The sequence below is a fragment of the Tiliqua scincoides genome, chromosome 2 (genome assembly GCF_035046505.1).
Source record: "Tiliqua scincoides isolate rTilSci1 chromosome 2, rTilSci1.hap2, whole genome shotgun sequence".
NCBI lineage: Eukaryota > Metazoa > Chordata > Lepidosauria > Squamata > Scincidae > Tiliqua > Tiliqua scincoides.
Window position 1 is genome coordinate 242,469,706 of NC_089822.1, and position 23,203 is coordinate 242,492,908.

Below are 23,203 nucleotides of genomic sequence, written 5' to 3' on the forward strand. Positions count from 1 at the left end.
TGCAGTGAAATATTCTTTTTATTGAAGGCAGATCATTGTGGAGTCCTGCCTTACATCAAAGCCGACAGAAACCAAGCATATTCTCAAAATAAACCGAACGCACGTCATGCTTTTAAAAGATTAATCAAGGTTCATGCCCATGGGACGCTATCTTCTGGGCTATCTTCTGCAAGCCTACTGAGCCTAGTGTTGAATCACCATACCAGGCAGCAGAATTTGACTTTCTGCTTCTGAACCAGAGTCCTGGTGGTGTCACAGAAATGAGTTACAATTCTGAAACTTAAATAACACCCATATTACATCACCAGGAAACCTATTTGGAATAAACACTCTGCATATTTCCTCATTTTGAATGTATCTTTCTGGCTACAAAATTTGGGAGACTTTACATTGGGAATTGTTTGTGCAAATTTTTTTAGGGGGGTACTAGATTGGAACGTGGATTAGTGGAAGGGCCAGGAAAGTGTGTTGTATGCATCTCATCTTCTTGACTACTGATTTCTTAGCTTTCAGCGGCAATCATTCTGACATGATTTGTAATCATAAACTGCAGAACAAAAAAAGAATCCAAGGATTCTTCTGTGTCAGAGGCAGTGTCCAACAATTCACATGGGGCTGCAGTAGTAACAGTTCTATTTACAGCGGTGTGAGGTGGCCAATAGGGTGTGAGGAGGGCAACCTTCCTCCAAGGTATAAGGAAGTCCTGCTCCAAGTCTAGTTTAATTTCGTTTAAACTAGTTTAATTAATCTAGTTTAATTTCGTTTAATTTCATCCCGCCAAATCCTGCTCCAAGTCTAGTTTAACAAAAATTTTGTACAGCAATTTGTCACTCTTTTTTATGGCTGTCTACCATCCCTCCATACTGGTTACAAAAGCCTTGTGATGACAAAAGCCACTATTCAGAACTATTTGGACGGCCGAGTTCTTCTCAAGACCCGTTTCAGGGATACTAAAAATTATCAGGAATGAGTGGTGGTCCAAGAGTCAATTCACACTATATGTTGAAAGCTTTTTCTACATATAGGCAACTGCAGGTCTCATTTTCGCGGTTTCACTTATCCATGGTTCTCAAATTCCCTTCCCCGTCGTGCTCATGATTCTCCTCTCCTCATTGCAAATGCTTTGCAAAAGGCAGTTTTTTCTTCCTTTGGAAATTGAAGCAACAGGGAGTTTAGCATTCTAGCTGCCTGTCTGCTTCCTCTGCTGTCCACTTCCTATTCTCACTGTTGCCTCCCCTAGCGTTTCTCTAGCAGCTCTGAGTCTAGGTTCTTGCTGTCTGTTTCATTTTCCAAAGCATTCCAAAACAAAAGTAAGAAAAAGCTGCCTTTTGCAATGAAGAGAGGTGGATTATGGGCATGATGGGGGCAGTTTGAGAAGAGTTTGCTACTATCCACAGTTTCATATATCCGTAGTAGCAGCAGGAACCATGGATAAGGGGGGAGGATGGATATCCACCATGGATAAGGAGGAAGGTGCTTGCATTTAAGGGAGGGCACCAGGATGAGGTCTCTTGTTATCTGGTGTGCTCCCTGGGGCATTTGGTGGGCCGCTGTGAGATGCAGGAAGCTGGACTAGATGGGCCTATGGCCTGATCCAGTGGGGCTGTTCTTATGTTCTTATACACAGCAGCAGCTAATGCCATGAAAAGAAAGAAAGGTCCCCTGTGCAAGCACCAAGTCATTACTGACCCTTGGGGTGACACCGCTTCCATGATGCATTCCTCGCAGACTATAAGAGGGGTGGTTTGCCACTGCGTTCCCCAACTGCCATAAAATGCCATAAAAACAAAGTGAATATATATAACTAACAGCAGGAGGCATGTATTGGGGAGCTGCGTATTGGGATTCTCCAATATGTCTTCACTACACATATTGGACTACCTTCCATTGCAAATACTGGTTGGTGGGCACCAAAACAGTCTTGAAGCCTAAAGAATGAACCTGAGTTTGGAAGCACACACCCTCATTTTAGAGAGAGATGCGTCTGTTAATAAGTGTTCCTTACTAACGCTTCAGTGTGGGGCTGCCCCTGAAGACGGTTCGGAAACTGCAATTAGTGCAGAATGCGGCGGCCCGTGTGGTCACTGGAGCTAGGCGGTTTGACTCGGTCAGTCCGCTTCACCGGGGGCTACATTGGCTGCCCATTCGTTTCCGGGCCCAATTCAAGGTGCTGGTTTTGACCTTTAAAGCCCTATACTGCTCTGGGCCAGGCTATCTTGGAGATCGCCTACTCCCGTACAATCCGGTTCGTCCTCTCAGGTCATCAGAGAAGGCCTTTTTACAAGTGCCGCCGCCTAAGGAGGTACGTGGGGCGGCAGCAAGAAACAGGGCCTTCTCAGTAGTGGCACCAACGTTATGGAACTCCCTTCCCCTTGACTTGAGAATGGCTCCCTCTCTTGAGACTTTTCGGCGAGGCCTGAAGACTCTGCTGTTTAAACAAGCCTTCTGACTTCATGGCCTTTTAAACATCTTTTATACATCTTTTAGTTGCTTTTTGCAGGCCTGATTCCTCTAAGAACTGCTGTTTTATGCTTTTTTTTATTCTGACTTTTATCTGACTACTGTTTTTATGGTTTCTGTTAATGTGTTTTTAATATGTTTTTATCTGTTGTTAAATTATGTTTTAATCTGTTTTTAATATGTTGTAAGCAGCCCTGGGTCCCTTTAGGGAGAAGGGCGGGATAGAAATAAAGTTTATTATTATTATTATTCCTACTAACACTGTTCTGTTCTGGCATAGGGTGAATGGTACTGCTACTGCTAGACATACTGCAGGCAGTGCCACCTTAGGAAGGGTTACCTTGCATTTTGAGGGAGCATGAAGAGCTCCACATTCCATGACATCCAAAGTTATTATATGGGATGACACTTATGCCCCGCTAACTGAGCAAAGAGGTATTTTTCAAGTGGTGCTCATCTTATATCCCTCTTTTCTCCAGTACTGTGTCTTTTCCAGTGGTGAACTATTGAATGAACGACTTAGCACTCCCAAGGCATGAGAGCCGAGGAACATCACCCCCAAATCGTCTACTGCTGTGGAAATTTCAAAGCCGGGCCATCTCTCTCTCTCCTCTCGTGAGCACTCTGCAAAAGTAAAAATAAAATAAAAATACAGATTACACAGGGAAGACAGAGAATATCAAAAATTCATTCTGAAATACAGCACAGTTGCCTGACATGAATGAATGTCTTTACACTGGATAATATACAGGTGGCACTTCAGTCAACATTCCAGGTGGATCTCACAATGATATCACTTCCATGCAGGACAGTAGAATCACAACATATAAGACCGATCAACAGATGTATTCAACACAGTGTGAAAAGGTGATTGAGGAACATGGAGGAAAAAACCCAAACTTACCATTTAAAAAATCCCATTGTAATTGAATCAGGAATGATTGCATTCTCCTGTTACCATCCCTTTCCTTCCTGTTCCCATTAACACTCATTGAATTTCACTTGTGGGCTGCCCAATCTTAACTCAGAGCCCAGTCCTGAGTTCTTCAGTGCCAGTGGTATAAGCGTACCGCTGGTGCTGGGTGTTGTAAATGTGTAGTAAAGCATGTTTATGGCACCCTCTGTGCAGGAGCATTGGTGCCAGCCCAGCATGGGTGTGTGGGGCAGGAAGAGGCATTCTAGGGCAGCAGGAGGGAGAGTGGAGAGGAGTAACCAGGACGGGAGGAGAGTGGGACCAGCGGAGTCCTGCTCCACTGTATCCTATCCTCTGTGTTGGGCTGCAAAGCCCTTGTTGGGCTGCCAGACATGGAGGCTCTCAAGTCTGCACTGGCAAAAAATCAGGTGCAGACCTGAGAAGTCCCATTGTGGGACTTGAGCCTTTTCCAGGGGAAGGGGATGAAAGTCCCCTTCCCGAGGACACCTCCAGTGGTGCCGCTGGATGCAGCAGTAGCCGTTTCGGTGCCACTGCACCCAGTGCCACCACCGCTGTTAGGGTTGGGCAATAAACCTGCCCCCATGATGCAGCCATGCCTCCAGAGCACCCAGCATACTGGGGGGAAGGGTCATGGAGGTGTCCTCCACATACGAAAAAATTTGTGGGAGTATGCCTCCATTCGGTCACCCTGGATCTTTGCCAGGTACTTTGCTGGTGTAGTTCTGAGGTAAGGGACAGGGAACAAGGGGAAAACAGGACAAGGATATTGGTGCAAGTTGCTGCTGCCTATATCCATCCCATTCTGTCTCCTCTCATCCCAGACACTCCCCTTGGTTCCCCCATCCCTGCCCAATCTCTGCCCCACGGCTGGCTTACTGGCTATGGTAAAGGAAGCGATCTCTACCAGAGAAGCTGTGGTGCTGCCGCTCTTGTGGTGACACTCACAAAATAGCTGCTCGCATGTCATCAACAACCATCTTACAACAGTGGAACACTGTTCCATTGCTATAAAATCCTCCATGCGCCCGCTTCAAGAATAAAATGTCATGAAGATACCCTCTGGATCCAGAGGATGTTCCAGAGCAGCCTTTGTGGGGGAATGAAGAGAGGGCTGCAGAAAAGAGAAGGACATTCCCCTTGTATGAACAGAAGTTCCTTTCACTAACACAGGAGGGTATCTGAATCCAAGTCAAGATCCTTAAGACCAGGAAAGAACTTCATTTAATGGGATCTCCTCCTTCATACAAATAATTAAGATAATACAGCTCAGAAGAGTTTTGGTTACAAGAAATCCAGCAATTACCTAAAGAGTAAAAAAGATGACCATTTGTTTAATGTGTTTTGTGTTCTCGTGATGGGTTTGTTTAATTTTAGCTCCTTGTTCAGAAGTCTAGGCAACAGGAGGCAAGTGTCTCCCATTTTCCTTTGCGGTCCTTTGTCTCCCTCAGTATCCTGCACTTCAAAGTCTCCATCTCACGCTCGAATCACTGGCCTTACTCCTGATCAATAGTTCCCTGCAAGGAGGCAATGATAACACGTAAATGTGTTTGCAAACATTCCTAGGAGATCAGCTCGCATTATCTATTTTTAAAACATATGTAGAAAGAATAGGGCAACCACAATGCATTTTATTTACACCATCATAGTTATTTCACGGGTGGTTATATGGAATGTTTTAGCAGAAATCCAGAGTGTTTTAGCTATATACCTTGGCCTGTTTTGGGTCACTTTCAATTTACTTTTTTACTTAATTAATTGTAAGATATGAACTTCACAGATTGTGATGAAAAACCCTCTAATACTTACCTGATTTGCCTTGCTAATGTGTCAAAACTGAGATGGATATCTCTTACACCCTTACAGTTAGCCTGGTTAGGACACAGCAATTGTTTTGCACCCTTGAGGCACTTTTAGGCTTCTGTAAGCCAGAAGATACTAGTTATTGACTTTCTGGGTTTCAGAGGAACGTGAGAGTACAGTATTGTATTATAATTTTGTGTTGTACCTTTTGCCGTTAGCCAACTTGAACATTGTACTTTATGGGAGCAAAGGCAGAATACACCTGTTGGCAACCTTCAGTCTCGAAAGACTCTGGTATTGCGCTCTGAAAGGTGGTTCTGGAACAGCTTCTAGTGTGGCTGAAAAGGCCAATTCGGGAGTGACAATCCCTTCCGCACTGGGAGCAAGTGCAGTCTGTCCCTGGTCTGTCTCCCTGGCTACGGGCCTTCCTTCTTTGCCTCTTTGCCTCAGTCTGTTGGCAAAGTGTCTCTTCAAACTGGGAAAGGCCATGCTGCACAGCCTGCCTCCAAGCGGGCTGCTCAGAGGCCAGGGTTTCCCACCTGTTGAGGTCCACTCCTAAGGCCTTCAGATCCCTCTTGCAGATGTCCTTGTATCGCAGCTGTGGTCTACCTGACTTTCTGGGTTTCAGAGGAACGTGAGAGTACAGTATTGTATAATAATTTTGTGTTGTACCCTTTGCCGTTAGCCAACTTGAACATTGCACTTTATGGGAGCAAAGGCAGGATACAAATACCTGTAATAAATTAAATAAAGCTTCCCTATGTTCCTCAGCTCAGAGTGCTATACAGGGTGGTCATGTTTACTCCCAATATTTACTTGCATCCCTTCCATGGCTGTGATTTCCCCTTTTGCAAGTGTTCAGATGTGAAATACAAACATGTTGCTTCAAATTACATCGTGGTACAGCTGAAATGAGCTTGCCCCAGTGGGCCCAGCAAGTGGCTGCCTTGCCACTTTGGGGAGGTTGCTGTGGCCGGGTCACCCAGCGACAGGCCTGGTTGGAAAGGACCGCTGGCCATCAGGGGCCGGAAGCAGCGAACGCCCTGGACACTTTTAATACCCAGGAGTAACTTTTAGGCAATTGGAGCAATTTCACCCAATTGGACCCCACGAATGGTGGGGGCCCATGCTGCCTTTCTGCCCACTGCTGCTTCTGCCTGAAATTAGGAAGTAGCTCCTGCCCACCACCCTTCCAATTGGCCCAAAATTGGTGCCATGTAGGTGGCAGCATGCATACCTCACTCTTTCCCTGTTCTTGCAACTCCCAGTGCCATCCTCTCCCCCATCTCACTCCAGAGCAGGCTGCTAAAGACAAGGCAGTGATGAGTGAGAGTTGGGGAGCACTGCAGGCTGGGCGCACACTGTACCACTAAAGGTACAGGACTCCTTTAGTTTTAGTCCTTAGGAGCTGCAGGGTCCAATTGAAAACACTTTTGTGGGGCCCCCTCTACTAAATTTTTAGCTCTTAGCTTGAATGGAGCCAGACCATGAAAAAAAGTTACTTCTGTGTATGGTCTGGCTCCATTCAAGCTAAGAGCTAAAAAATTAGTAGAGGGGGCCCCACAAAAGCATTTCCAATTGAACCCGCAGCTCTTAAGGCTGGCCCAATTAATACCCATACTGCATAGCTTTCTAAAGCCACACTATTTTATTCCTACGTATCAACAGAACCTCTCTGATTTCTATTCAAACTCTCTTATACGTATTATCAAATCTAAAGGTATTTGTGCTGTACTAAGAAACAGCATAGGCTGATGGGTCCAGACACTAAAGTAAGAAGACAGTATGTGCTTGGGGGTGTGTGTGACATATCTAGGAACTCTGGAATAAAAACAAGATTCCCTTATTTTTAATTTCACTTTTTGTGAATTTCAAAGTTAGCAAAACCACAAAATTAATGAACCCCCAATACATCTGAAAATAATTTTCCTTTCCTTCTGGAAAATTGTTGACAACCTTCAGTCTCGAAAGACTATGGTATCACGCTCTGAATGGTAGTTCTAGCACAGCGTCTAGTGTGGCTGGAAAGGCCGATTCGGGAGTGACAATCCCTTCCACACTGGGAACAAGTATAGTGTGTCCCTGGTCTGTCTCCCTGGCTATGGGCCTTCCTTCTTTGCCTCTTTGCCTCAGTCTGTTGGCCAAGTGTCTCTTCAAACTGGGAAAGGCCATGCTGCACAGCCTGCCTCCAAGCAGAACGCTCAGAGGCCAAGGTTTCCCATCTGTTGAGATTCATTCCTAAGGCTTTCAGATCCCTCTTGCAGATATCCTTGTAGCGCAGCTGTGGTCTACCCATAGGGCGCTTTCCCTGCACAAGTTCTCCATAGAGGAGATCCTTTGGAATCCGGCCATCGCCCATTCTCATGAAATGACCAAGCCAATACAGGCATCTCTGTTTCAGCAGTGTATATATGCTGGGGATTCCAGGACTGTGTTGTTTCTCTACCCACCACAACCCAGTCCTCCCCCTCACTTCCCATATCCCACAATCCTCTCCTCCCGCTGCTTTCTCTACCTACCACAACCCAGCCCTTCCCCTCACTCCTCCATGTCCCACAATTCGCTCCACCCTCTGCAATCCTCTCCCTCCACAACCCCAGTTTGGCTGTACTTGTCGTAAGAGGTGACTAAATAGCCATCGGGAAGATGAGGCTCGTCAGCCTGGGAAGGCAGCTCATCTAAGGGAAGGAAAACTCTGATCCCAAATCTCCACTGCCTTGTAGCTATATCCCGTTGTGGAAAAGGCTTCAGGAGACAACCTCGAGGCAAAATCAGGAGCCGGAGTCCCTGAGGCAGTTCATGGCTGAACACAGTCACGCTCCGGCAACTCCTGCGACGCTGCTGGAACCAACCGTATTGGCCTCTGCCTTTCCATTCTGGAAACTGCATGTTACTTAACGAACATTTGCCCATTCATTTCTAAATGCAAATGCCACTGAGCGTGTACCAATCCATGGCTTGTTGCTGCAGTTTGCAATGCTAATGAGTAAACTGGGGCCGACACATTATTATGTAAGCTAGTTTCAAAGAGAGATTTTTGGCAAGCCAACTGTAAACACAGGCACCCTCCTGGCATCCAATTAAAAAAAACAACACATTTCTGAATGAGCAAGTTCTTACAACCAGGATCCCCTAGACTTCGGTAGAATTATTCCTCATTTACATCTGCATTAAGTGGAATAGAAGAGCGGGCAGCCCAGTCCTCACTTGCACTGGAACAGGCAGGCCAGTGCTAAAATGTTTGAGAACCACTGTCCTAGAAGTTAAATTATCAAATTATTCAAAGATAATCCTGCATGACTGAATAAATATTTCCCATATTTAAGTACTCGCACGACTAGGCAGCTAGGGTTTTTCCATTATGATTATGTTCACAGAATCAAAATGATTATAAGGATGTAAAGATTCTCAACAGCTCTTTCTTCAAAACTCTACAACAGGCCACACTCTTCTTACCTACATGAAGTAGTTCTCCAGCCTCAAACAGAGGGTGGAATGCAATAGATCTGTTCAGAAGATACTCCAGCAAGGCAAGAGTACTGAATGCTGAGGGATCAAAGTTTGTTTAGCCTGCTAGCCCAGGAGAACTAGATTAGAATGAGCTCAGGAATGAAACTGAATCCTGAAGAAGCGAGAGAATGGAGAGAAATACCAAAAGAGGACAAACTGAAGCAAGCAACTTTAGGGTGCTTATACAGATGCATTTCATAATCACTAAAAGCGGCTGCAGAGAAGAAAAAAAGAACCAGAGAAGTAATATAAGGAAGGAAACTTTTTCCACAGCTATTTTAAAAGAGAAGACCAGGTTGGTACCCATGTAAAACTGTGCTGGATACTACTTGAGAACTTTTCAATCTCTATTATACTAAGTGTGCCACAGCGCATGACAGCATTTTTCACACCATGGTAACTTTGCTCTTTCCTTCCACACCCACTCCTCCAAATCTTGCTCCCTTTTCAAAAACAACCCCCTTTTCTGTCTTTCTCCAACACAATGCAGTTAAAACATATCACCAATCATGCACAAGCGGCAAACACCGATCAGTAGGAAGGAATAAGATGCTTTTCTATTGTGATTTTTTTTAGTTATTTAGAAGTAAAAATCAACTAATTACGACTGTCAGCTGTACATTACATTTTCAGCTATCCAACCAGTAGAAAGCTGTTATTAAACTACTAATTGCCTTTCTTATTCTGCTTCCCACACAAGAATAATTATTTTACTCATAGCTAAACTCACAATATTGGCTTCATAAGAGGAGCCGTCAATCAAAATTCCCAAGTTGCTGTCTAATAGAGAATATTTAAACTGTTCTTTCTCTGGGCCCAGCTGCAATAGCTGTTCACGTGGCCAATTACTTTCCCCATTACTGTCCTTGGGTTCGCCTCGCACTCGACACCTGTTGAAAAACAGGATGCCAGTAACTCAAATGATAGACGTAAATGAGAAAATATAGCTCATGTCTCCAAGGCATTCTACTCAGGGGGTTCTGCTACAGTTCTGAGTGCATCATTTGGGGAAAGTATGTCAGCATGGGGTTTACTTAGGTATGCACTTAAGACATGTGCAATATAGGAACCCTTACTATCAACATGTTCTCTAAAAGTCCAAAAACAACTAGTCTGGCTCTCCATATCTTGGTGAGGCTGCCTTTAGCTAACTCCCAGCTTCTGTGCCTTTAAGAGGCACCTTGGCCTTTTGCATCCCTCCACAATAATAAAAGGAATATTTATACACCGCTTGTCAATCAAAGTAGTCCAAAAGGCGGTTTACATAGCAAAATAAATCAATACTGAGAGTTAAAAACTAAAAATAAAAACCTTTTCAAATTAAATCCAAGAATGTCACAAGGTTACCATAAAATCACAGTAATCTCATAAAATGCTCTGCCTGTCATGGACACGCAACACTCAAGGTGATTCAAATAAGGTTCCTCTGTACTAATGCCCATTACTGTAAGAGCACCTTCTGCAGTCTGTCTGTCTGTCCTTCCTAGACAGTTTTCCTAGCATGCATCACATGCAAGTGTGCAATGGACAGGAGCTTATATTTGGGGAACCTTTCAGCTTGAAGATACCCACTCACCCTGCCCCAGTGCACTGGCATACGTGGGGGGAGACGGGGGCAAATGCCCTCGGCGGCACCCAGCGGGGGGGCAGTATCGCAACCCTTCCCCCTGCCACCATTTTTTTTTTAGTTTTTTGGGCCTTTTTTGAGAACTTAGAAGGACTTTTTAAGGGCTGGCGAGGCTGTCCGCGGCCTCCCCAGTCCCCAGAAGGTCTAGAAAATGCCGACAAATGAAACTTCTGGTTTTCCACAAAAACTGAAAGCGATGTTTTTTGGGCCAGGGGGGCGGCATTTTGCAGTCCTGTAGCCCCAGCGGCACTGGGGCCAGGTCTGCAATTGCCCCAGTGACCTTTTCCCCATGAACGTTCATAGCTTTATACACTAGATTTTCTCCGATTTGGGAGAAAGCAGAGCTTTTGTGACCTCACAACTATCCATCACAACTATCCCCATCCTAATTGCACACTGCTTTGAATATTACCCTCCAAATAGAAGTGGCACTTCCTTCTACTGGACGTGTGGGCAAATTTGCATGTGGCCTGTCTGCATCGGACCACAAGCCACACTTGATGCACAATGAATATGGAGTCCCCGTTATACAGATTCGTGAGTAAAAAGTAGCTGATGCAATCCCCTGAGATTTTGCCTCATCCAGGCACGTGAGCTTAGCTTTTAGTGCCTGACACGTTAAGGCAAAGGAGGCATCACTACTACCAGGTGCAAACTAATGAAATGTGATAGCACTTTTACCCCCAAATTAACCCAATAGTGGAGGAACAGACTGACCATTGGCAAGAACCTGCTGCTGCAGCCACCGGCGAGCTATCAAGAACATGCAAGAATTGGCCAGATGAGCTCACAGGAGCCCCTGAACCCTTGGTCAGAGTCTGTTCTGGTTCATCCATGGCACTGCCCAAGGATACACTAAGCCTAAGGGAAATTGGTAGTGAATCCAAGGCTGGCCCAAGACTTCCTGGCACCTGAAGCAGCATACCAAATGGTGCATCCTCTTACCTGGTGATGTGTCAGCCTGCACTCCTTCTACTCCTTTTTTTGGAAAAGGAAGAGGAGGGTGGAAGTGAAGAAGACGTAGAATCACAGAGTGGGAAGTGTGGGGAAGATGCTCTAGCCCACTACTCTCCCCCACGGTTTGACCTCTGCTCCAACCCCTACTTCCTTTCAATCTAGGGACTGTGAGGTGAAGGAGGTGCAGTGGAGGTGAGTGGGTGGATGGAAGTGGGCGCCCCTCCACACCAAACAGCTGCCTGAGGCAAACCATCTCGGTCAGCCTCGTGGATGGGCTAGCCCTGAGTGAATTCCCCTAATAGCACCTAAAGGTACACATGGCTGAAAAGGTACACATGGGGGAAAAGGTACACATGGGGGAAAAGGAGGAACAGGTAAAGACAGTGGCATAGCTAATGATCACGAAGCCCAGTGCCAAGCGCAAAATGTTACCCCGGAAGTGATGTCACAAACGGAAGTGATGTCACAACCGAGTTTTTTTTGGGAGGAACCCACCTCCTCCCCCCAGCAGTTCACCACCCACTTGCTCTGCTGCCTCCTCCCAGTCAGTGGCATAGCTAAGGCATCTATCTGCTACCTGGGGTCAAAGAAGATCTGTAGCCCCCCCCCCCAACAAAATCAAATTTAATTAAGTAAATAAATAAAACGTGAGCTCCTGATTGGTTTGAGACACTGTACTGGGGTGAAGAGGGATGGTTATTCTCCCACTGCTAAATACCACTTAATAAAAAGTGCCTTTTTACCCAGTTAGCAGGGGTAACTGTGTTATGATACATGAGAGCTGACTCATATTAACACCTTATTGGTTTCAAGCTGTATCATGATTACATGCCAATAACATGTCAATAACGTAATAACATGTCATTGGCTCTCAGAAAAATCAGTCTTATAGGTCCGTTTTGAATTAAGAAAATCCACTTTTTGTTGTGTTTTCATTTTCTGGTTAATTGGCCATAACTTTTGATGGAATACAGATATTCCAATGCAGTTTGTTTCATTGCATTCAGCATTAAATTACCTTTCCAACGATATATAACATGATGGTATTATTCAAACATACCAAGATTTTCACAATTTTGGTCATTAGTGTCAAGTTCAGCTTGTTGCCCCCCCTAAAGCTTGATGCCTGGTGCAACTGCAACCCCCTGCACCCCCTTAGCTATGCCACTGGATAGAGATAGCAACTACCCCACTAAGTGACTTGCCTGAATGTCTGACATGGGCCTTGGAAGGCCTTCTAAGGTATAACCTGAATGTCTATACCCCCAGCAGGCAGTGCCAGATTGCACATTGCCAAGTGGGTGAGATTCCAGGAGCTGGTGTTGAAAACAATGAGGGAGTACCTTGCCTGGGGCTGTGCCGCATTGTCAGACAATGTGAAGTTAAGCACTATACAGGTTGAGTATCCCTTATCCAGACTGCTTAGGACAGGAAGGTGTCTGGATTTTGATTTTGTCTGGATTTCGGAACACCGTAATTGCATAGAATAAGAAATGCTTTCTCTTGCAATTTCCACTGTTACCCATATGGGTGTCTGCTGCCTCCTTGACATTTTCCAGCCATGTCTGTACAGGTACACACCACAGAGGACCAGAACTTAGAGCCTTTAGCTACACCTTACGTGGGAATGAGCACAAGACCATCTGGTGTTCACACTACAAAATCTGGTTGGCAACCTTCAGTCTCGAAAGACTATGGTATAAGCCTACAGCACCCAGTATTCCCATGCGGTCTCCCATCCAAGTACTAACCAGGTCTGACCCTGCTTAGCTTCAGAGATCAGGCAAGACCGGGCATGTGCAGGGTAACAGCTGCTGTATACACTACAAAAAGTACTACACAAGTGCTCTTTGTATACACACTACATTAACACTTCCTCTGTTCACACTTAACTTCTTCTGCAGTTAACTTCTATACACTTAAGCGCTTCTTCTGCAGTCTGCAGTGTGCAGACTACTTGGCTCTGTATGTCAGTAGTGTAGCTAAGGGGTGCCATAGGGGTCACAGAACCCCCAGTGGCACACTTCCAGGGGACAATCACCACAGTCCTGCCCCTCCTTGCTCTGCACAGTCCTGCCCCTCCTCCCCTTCCAAATGCAACTAGAACTTTGCTCTGCTTGCATTCATGGGTTGTTCTGAGGCCCCCATGCGCCTTGGAAGGCCTTCTAAGGAAAAAGAGAAGTGACATTCTAAGGTCTCCCGAAGGCCTCAGAACACCCTCTGGATATGACTGGAACACAGCTCCGGTCATGTTCAGAAGGGGTGCAGAGATGAGGAAGGGGGAGGCAGGTCCTGGAAAGTGTGCCCCAGCGTGGCACATCTTCCAGCTACACCATTGCTGCTTTCTGCATGCTAAGTCCTGGACAAAAATGTCCAGATTTCGGAATAGACCAGATTTCTGATGTAGGAGAAGAAGGAACAACAGGGAGAACATTTGGGTTTGGTTGATAGATTGTACCATCTGCCACATTCCGTCCCATCAGCTGGGTACCGTCCCTTGCTATAGCCTGTGGGGTACACTTCCTTTCAGTCAAAGCAATTCACTCCCTCTGTGGTCCCAAAGCTAGTGTTTGCATACTACAGTATCTACTAAAGGTGGTGTAAGGGAAACATATATGCACCAGCATCCCTTCTGTGACTTTGGGAGGCGGGGCTGTGGGGTGGAGGGAATCTGACTCCTGTAATTTGTGGAAAGCACTTATCATGCTTGAGCTCTAATTTGTCCCCTTCAGGGATGCAGGGAGGCACCAGGTATAGTATACGCTACAATATAATAAAACAACATAAGCAAACCATCTCAGTGAAAAACAAACAAAATCATCAAAGGCCAAGATTCAGGAGCATTCAAAGATAAGATTACACAGCACCGTCTCAAGTCCATCACCTAGAGCAGGGGTCTCCAAACGTTTTGGCCAGAGGGCCGCATCAAATATCTGGCATGGTGTAGAGGGCCAGAAAAAAATTTAAATATACAATTTATATAAATAAATTAGAGATGGAACTTAGATGAATGAATAAATGAATGAATGGGCTCATTCATTCAACCTCTCTGGCTCTTAGAACATCCTTCAGATGCAACCAGAGCACAGCTCCAATCGTGTTCGGCCAAGTGGGCCCGAGGCTTTCAGGGGACAAGAGGCTGGCCACGGGCTGGATAGAAGCTCGCAGCGGGTCGCATCTGGCCCCCGGACTGGGGTTTGGAGACCCCTGATCTAGAGACCACACTGAGCTGCCATTGCTACATTCTCCTCTTAAATCATTCTAAAGTTACTCAAACACGAAAAACAAAATTGTGTCTTGTACTCCAAGTCCCTTCAATAAAATCATCATGCCTTACTGAGCATCTCTATGGGACTGCTTTCATGCTGCTTTATCTATGACAGGAAATTTGAGCCATTGTCGCTCTCTAGTGGCCACTGAGGACAACTGCTTAAAATCATGAATAAGAGTTGGGCAAATCTCAGAAAAATTAGTTCATCCCAAGAGAAACAATAGTCTTGGCTTCAAAAGAGGTCACAGAAACCCATTACCATGCATAACTGGTAGCTCGTTCTCCAATCCAAAATACAGAATTTAGTTCAGAAAACTTATGAGATCTGAGATGGGCAAGGTGCTATATTTTCTGCAGGTCCATTTCTGATGCCTGGTTCAGCAGATTGAAAATGCTGCTAATTCACTGTTTATAAAGAAGCAACAACTGGTTACAAAATAAACTGTTGCAGCCATTTTTCCAGCAACATATGTAAAATTCTTGTCTGAAGGCACACAAGACAGAAAGCTGTCTGAAGCTAAGTGGTTCTGGCTAGTAACTGAAAGTATAGCACCTTGAGTTCTGGCATAGAAAAAAAAGGCAGAATATACTGTAAATATGAAAATATGCTGAAAAACAGATGTTGTTGAAGTGACACCCAGTAAGGCTGGGAGGGGGCTGTGAGCCTCCAGGAGCCTGCAAGAGGCCAATTCTGCCCCTCAGGTAAAAAACAAGCCCCTTAGTTGTGACGGAGCTGCAATCGCTACAGCACCATTGCTGCCTCCTCAAATACCTGGTTCCTAATTCCCCTGTAGGAGTTTGGGAACCACTGGTTTAGGGTCAAACTATATATTATGTTATGGCCCAATGTGTTTGATTTTTCCAAAATAAAAGGGGGAAAAAAGCATTTTGGGGGGATATGTGAACCAGGGCAAAACAGTGGTGGAAGTAGGGTTTTTAAATCACTTTGGGCCCAATCCAATTTTTGAGAGCTAGTGCCAATTTTTCCAGGACCAGGCTGTCTGCATGTCACTCTCCTCATAAATTAATTGAAAGCAAGGGTGGCAGGGTCCAAATCTGGAGTGCTGCTCTCCCCTCTTCTTCCTGCAGGACTGAAAGAAGTACAGGGTAAAAATGTTCCTTACATCCTCTGTGTGCCCCACTCTCACATGGCATTTAAAGTTTCCAGGAAACATGTTCCTTTAAACTTTAAATACTATGCAAGTATGGAGCCAGGGGAAAGACAGCGAAGTGCTTCTTCCTCACACAGCATTTAGTTTAAAAGGATTCATTCCCTTTAGTTTTAAACTCCATGAAAGAATGGATCATATGGAGGAAAGGTGATGATCCAATTCCTGTTTGCATTTAGTCCACCATGTCCCAACTGTTATATAGTGGGTCCATGCGAATAAAGGAAGGCATAGAGATACGTCTGTGAACCCCCTGCCATAAAACCCCTGCTGAGTAAGAGGCACTTTTTCAAGTGGCTGCTCCTCTTTTATTTAGCAGGGGGAGAGTAACTGGCCCTCCTCACCCCAGCAGCGTCTTTTCTAGTGGCTTTCTGCTGGTGTTTTGCATCTTTTAGATTGTGAGCCCTTTTGGGACAGGGAGCCTTTTTCTCTGTAAACCGCTTTGTGAACTTTTGTTGAAAGGCGGTATATAAATACTGTTATCAACAACAACAACAACAACAACAACAATAGAGATGACAGCTCAAAACGTTTATGCCATCTTCAGAACAGGACCTGGCAATGAATCTGACACAAGGCAGACACCTCCGGCTTTTATACCCTTTAGCTCCGCCCAGACTCCCCATGATTGGTGCAGTTGAAACCTTAACTAGAGGGCCAATCGGATGGTAGGATTTTGATCCATCACTCAATTGGCCAGTCACAAGTCTGGGCCAATCAGTTATGCAGGATTTCAATCCTGCATAACTTGCATACATAACACCAGCAAAAGTTTCTTTGTGCACCACTTTCGGCATGCATGCCATAGGTTTGCCAGTCCTGCTTTATAACAGTTAGATTTAGTGCCAGGATAACTTTGCTGCTGACAAATTATTTGCAAAACCTACAGCCCAATCTGGAACTAGCAGTTTGGCAGTAGTTGCAAAAGGAGATCCAGACGCTTGTGTAGCCACACACTACTGGACATAAGAACAGCCCTGCTGGATCAAGCCATAGGCCCATCTAGTCCAGCTTCCTGTATCTCACAGTGGCCCACCAAATGCCCCAGGAAGTACACAAGACAGTAAGAGACCTGCATCCTGGTTCCCTCCCTTGCATTTGGCATTCTGAGGTAGCCCACTTCTAAAATCAGGAGGTTGCACATACACATCACAGCTTGTAACCCGTGGTGAACTTTCCCTGCAGAAATTTGTCCAATCCCCTTTTAAAGGCATCTAGGCCAGATGTCATCACCACATCCTGTGGCAAGGAGTTCCACAGACTAACTACACGCTGAGTAAAGAAATACTTTCTTTTGTCTGTCCTAACTCTCCCAGCACTCAATTTTAGCAGATGTCCCCTGATTCTGGTGTTAGGAAAGAAGGAAAAAAGCATCTCTTTATCCACTCTATCAATCCCCTGCATAATTTTGTCAATCATGTGTCAATCATGTCCCCCCCCCCTCAGGTGCCTCTTTTCTAGACTGAAAAGCCCCAAACGCCGTAGCCTTTCCTCATAAGGGAGGTGCCCCAGCCCAGTAATGATTTTGGTTGCTCTCTTCTGTACGTTTTTCCTTTTCCACTATATCGTTTTTAAGATGTGGGAACCAGAACTGGACGCAAATCTCCAGTTGTGGCCTTACCATCGATTACTTACTTAATAGTAAGTACAACGACATTATAATATTAGCCATTTTATCCTCAATACCTTTTCTAATGAATCCAAGCATAGAATTGGCCTTCATCACCACCACACATTGAGTTGACATTTTCATCAAGCTGTCCACCAGCAACCAAAGATCCCTCTCCTGTTCCGTCACAGACCGCTCAGAACCCATTAGCTTATGTGTGAAGTTTTGATGTTTTGCCCCAACGTGCATTACTTTACACTTACGTACATTGAAATGCATCTGCCATTTTGCTGCCCAGTCTCCCAGTTTGTAGAGATCCTTCTGGAGCTCCTCACAATCTCTTCTGGACTTCGCCACTCAAAAAAGTTTGGTGTTGTATGCAAACTTAGCCACCTTACTGCTTAACCCTTTCTCCAGGTCATTTATGAACAGGTTGAAAAGCACCGGTCCCAGGACAGATCCTTGAGACACTCTGCTTTTCACCTCTGAAAATTGTCCATAGACTCTCTGGTTCATGGTCCTCAACCAGCTCCTAATCCATGAGAGTACCTGCCCTCTAATTACCTGACTGCAGCAACCTTTGGGTGAGGGACCATGTCAAACACCTTCTGAAAGTCCAGATATATAATGTCCATGGGTTCTCCTGCATCCAAATGCCTGTTGACCTTTCCAAAGACTTCTAAGAAGTTTCTGAGACAAGACTTACCCTTACAGAAGCCATGCTGATTCTCCTTCAGCAAGGCTTGTTCATCTATGTGCTTTAAGGTTCTATCTTTGATGAGTCATTCCACCATCTTACCTGGTAAGAAGGTTCTGGTAAGCTAAATAACTGAAGATTAGAAGGGGACAAGATAATATTTTCTGTGTGAGCTTCCACATATAATTTTTTAAAATTTTATGGGGTTTTTTGATGTAGAAAAGTACACCACTCACTGCAAGCACACATTCATACTGTTATTGCTGAATATCTGAAGAAGATAAAGCACTTAAACTTTTGGGATTTGCAAGTGAAAAAATAGTTTTTTGATCTTCCTTGATGTTCTAGGAGGAAGAAAAGCATGATAAAAATGTAACTACAACTAAGAAAGGAGTCTGTGTTCACCTGCAAAAACCTAGCCAGAGGGAATAAGAAACTTCATTTCTTTGTAGACAACTTGGAGGGACGTCTATCTCTCTCAGCAGGACTACATGTTTGTAGGGACGTCTATCTCTCTCAGCAGGACTACATGCTCCACTTCTGTTTGTACATGGTAGGCTGCTTGTCTTCACAACTGCCCCTATGTGATATGAGTGCCAAGACATGGCACAATTATTCTCCTCTTGCTGCCTCAGCACCAGAATAGGAAATCAGTAGTAAGGCTGCTTCTAGGATGTATGACTAGGTTTAATGTTTGGTGTTCCTCTTCTCCCTATTACCCTGATGTTGCCAGGTAATCTTAATGCAAAAATGTTCCAAGAGAACACATGTACATAATATTTTGAATAAGGATGCAATCAACACAGCAGTTTGCAAAGCCACACAAACCTAAAATGCCCTTACCAGAACACTGCAAAGGCCATTCAGTACTGAGGCAACAAGGGATATCTCTTCTTCAGCTTCAGCTTCAGCTCACTCTCTCTCTCTCTCTCACACACACACACCCTACCAAAGGCAGCTGCTTGGCACACTTCATTTTCTTTAGACATCTGGGCATCTGGTTTGGAGAGGGTGATGCAATAAGGTGAAAGGTAGCAGAAACACATTTGCCTTACACAATTATCATATGTACAGTTTTAAGAAACACAGAGGATAAACAGGCTCTTAGAAAGGTACAACAAAGGAGCTTGGAAGAGTGTCACATGCAACAGACATGATTAATGAACCAAGATGCCTTGCAGAAATTTAAAACCTTCAGGATTTTCTGTGGGGAGGAGAAAGCAGCGAGACCCCTTATGGTCATATACATCATTCTTCAGAACTTTTCATCAGGCTGGATGTCAAGCAAAGCAAAAAGAAGGTGGTGAAAGGCTAACAGCCCCCCCTCCACAAATAGCAGTTGTGCCACAAACCTCCCTTACATTGTTCCTGGAGCTTTAAAGAGAACAAATAGACAATAAAGGGTGGGGGAATCATGGAGATACATTGATTCTTCATTCTAAAACTTAATTTTAATTAACCCATTTCTGCGCTGCCAACAGGTGTACACATTTGATCCCTGTTGCATACATGCAGCATTGGGCAGAATTTAACTTAATGGCAATTGGGGGGGAGGGAAGAGATTTAGAGCCCAATCCTATGCATGCCTACTCAGAAGTAAGTTCCATTAGAGTCAATAGGTCTTACTCTCAGGAAAAGTGTGGATAGGATTGGGCTGTCAATCATCTATTTATCTATCAATGTTTCATGTCTGGATAAGAATTCCTTCCCTCTTGATTCCAAGTCAAAGGATGATGTCTTCTGTATGTTTATCTCAGGTTAATTCCCTTGAACACAGTAGGACTTCCTTGTGAGAAAGCACGCATAGGAAGTCACACAGCAAAGGAAAGCAATTGGACTGTCCTACATCTTTCAAAATATGACCAAGATTTAAGTTCAAGTTTATTTAGTTTAATTGCCCATAGGCCATTACGCATATGATCTGGGTTTGCATATGTTCTCTTCTGCTTATTTCGGGTCATGACCTGCTTCATGACATCATTTCCTGCTTTACGACATCACTTCTGGCCCTCAGCAGGCATCATGAATGCTATTCAGCCTGCTGTCTGAAATGAGTTTGACACCCCTGATTTAAACAAATAAGAGTGGTGGTCTTGGTCTGAACCCAATGGTGAATGTCTGATAGCCAGGGCCTGTATGGCTCTCTAAGTGTTGATCAACAATAGGATATTTTATTACTAGTGAATGGAGCAGGGGTAAAAACCCTCAACAGAGTAGAAGATGCTTACAGACACCTGGCCTCAACAGACAACAGACCCATAGGCACTAAAAGTACTTTACAAGTGCCCTTTTCAATGTGCATTTAGTTTTCCTGCTGCTGAACAATTGTGCTGGCTCTTTGTTGCACCTCTGAGGTTTTGTTTCATGGTAATTTTCCTAGTAAAAGAGCAGCCTCTTCTTCTCAAACACAATTAATGTGTCATTCACATTGTACTTTGGATGGGAATATAGCTACTTGCAATAGCTGCTCCAGGGGAAAAAAAAAGCCCATAATCACCATAATTATCACTTGTGCCGAACAGTCAACTTCCTTGCTATGGCAACTGGAGCTGGGCAAGCTATTTAATTCAGGGGAACTGTAATGCACCCAATTACTTTCCAAAACATTTGACTGCCCACCTGCGTCCACTAGAAATGGGATCAAGAGCATAAGAGCATAGAAGTGGATGGTTCACTTGACTGTCTGAACGTGAAAATGAGAGGTAATGAGCAAAGTCAGAGGCTAGTGCATTATGCAAATATCGGTTCTGATTCTTTGTTATTATTACTCTGAAATGGTACATATGTTGCCATGCTCATGTCTCTATTTTCCACAGTGAACGATTTTCTGCAGACAGTGGCTTCCTCCTTCTTACACCAGAGCAGTGACGGGGGTGGGGAGGAGGGCAGATCAGGCCTAGGAGGGTAGGATTGGCCACAACAGCACACACTTAATCCCAAGCCCCCTTCCTGATCCACTTTCCTAGGACAATACGGACTCGCACCAGTGATCAAGGTGGTGCAGGTCTGAGTTGACCCATAGTGGCTGCTGGGGCTTACCCTGGGGCATGAGGACAAGTGTTGGAGACAACTGAGAAGACCTCCAGCAGCCAAAAGTCTCCTGTGGGTTATAGTGCTTGCCGTGATGGTGCTGCTGCATTGCCATACAGGGATTTAGATAGGATTGCGCTGCCTGAGATGTGCAAGATGCAAAGAAAGAAAGAATTATCAACTGATGAGACATAAGGATGAGTGTGCACATGTGAATCTGCTCTGAATCTGTGAATTATACTGTGGTTATGTGTGAGATAATAACTCTTCATAGTTTGGACATCTAGCACATCATTGTGTCCATACAATGATGGACAATACATACATTGTATGTATGCCATGTATGCTATGTATGCCATAGATTGCCATACAATCTAACATGGGCACCATGCGTACCCAGTCATATTCATATACACTAGAGTTGCATAATCTTTCCCTACACTCTGGGAGGTAAGAGCAATGTGGAGGCATCGCTTTCACATTGCTCTTACCTCCTGGAGTGGCTCTGATGGCAAGGGGGAGGGGCGGCTTCCACGGCACATTGAGACATCCCGCAAAACCTAGTGCTTTGCCCCCCACTGGGAACACTACTGCCATACACACAGGATCCTTAGCCAAGGGAGAGTGGAAAATAGTCCCTTACACAGAGCAAATTATCTAATGCAAATTATCTAATGCACTGAGGCAAGCTAAGAATAGACAACTAAAGACATAAACTCACCCTTGATAGTTCACAAATATATAAACTATTTACACTTCCCCAGCTTCAAATAAAAGACCTCTCGTTCAAAAGATTGAGTGCTTTTATATTTTCTGGCTACTCACTTAGCTCATTAACACATGCATTGGCTGGTTCTTTATCTTATGACATTAAGGGCGCAATCCTAGCCCTTTCCAGCACTGGCATAGCGGTGCCAATGGGACATGTGCTGCATCCTGCAGTTGGGTGGCACTCATGGAGGCCTCCTCAAAGTAAGGGAATGCTTGCTCCCTTACCTCAGAGCTGCATTGCCCTTATGCCAGTGCTGGAAAGCACTGACATAAGGGGTTAGGATTGCGCCCTAAAAAGCAATTGAGGGCGCAATCCTAACCCCTTATATAAGGGTGCTTTCTATGAGGAAGACTTTGTGAGTGACACCCAATTGCAGGATGCAGCACATGTCCCACTGGCACTGCGATGCCAGTGCTGGAAAGCACTGACATAAGGGGTTAGGATTGCGCCCTAAATTAGGTAGGTTGGAGAATTGTTTTGTTACTCATAAATACAACCTTGTTACACTGTGTACAAAGAATACATTTCATTAGAGGGGAAAGGACCAGCACAACCTTATAATGAGTTTCTGGAGTTAAACGACCACTAGTACTAGTATAACTCTTGTTCATAGTGCGACTCTTTTCAGTAATTCGCACAACCACCCTAAAAGGTAGATCAATATTATTATTCCCATAATATAGATGAGGGGATGAGGCTTCTCATGCAAGACACAACCCCTAAATCAGCCAGTGAATACACAACATAAACTGAGATTTTAACAAAGGGGCTTCATGGTCCAGAAAGCATGCTCTTAACTACCACACTGCGCACTAGCTCTTGAATGGGGCTCGAACTAGACATTATAAACAAAAGGTGGCTGCCACTGAAAACATCACCATCATCATCATCCTTTATTTATGGTCACAGACCCAACATCACTGAAAACAGATTTCCTTGCAAAGGTAAGTCAGCAGCAGGGGTGGGCCATGGACAGGGAGGAATGAGGCATGGTGGGGAACCAGGGTGGTTCCAAGCTTGGAACCAGGGTGGTGGGGGAAGGGGGTGAATTCAGCAGCAGTCATGCACACTCAACCTTGGTTGGTTGGTTGGCAACCTTCAGTCTCGAAAGACTATGGTATAAGCCAGGGGTCGGCAACCTGCTGCTCTAGAGCCGCATGTGGCTCTTTCAGCTGTCTGCTGCGGCTCCTCCCGGTGAAAGTGGCAAAGGGGTTAACAGGAGGCACCTGTGTTGGGAGGGCAGGCTGCTTCCCTCCGCCCCTGAGCTCACTGCCCTCCTCTCCCTTCACCCCCACCTGCCCCACATTGGTTTCTTTTCAATTTTGCCCACTCTGCAGGCTTAAGCTCCCTGTTTTTCCCTTCCCCAA

At 44.9% G+C, this 23,203-nt stretch overlaps 1 protein-coding gene across 4 annotated transcripts in view; it reads right to left on the minus strand.

The window, feature by feature from the left end:
* Positions 1 to 23,203, minus strand: part of SYNPR (synaptoporin) — a 211,231-nt gene that overhangs the window by 86,982 nt on the left and 101,046 nt on the right. For 2 of the 4 annotated variants that reach the window (XR_010793764.1, XR_010793766.1), the window contains 2 exons: positions 4,698 to 4,908; positions 1 to 3,084 (listed from right to left, as the gene is read on the minus strand). The exons of 1 other annotated variant lie outside the window; for it this stretch is intronic. The gene's annotated coding sequence lies outside the window, so the exon portion shown is untranslated. The remainder of the gene's footprint in view (positions 3,085 to 4,697; positions 4,909 to 23,203) is intronic. One more of the 4 variants, XR_010793765.1, reaches the window with a different exon arrangement.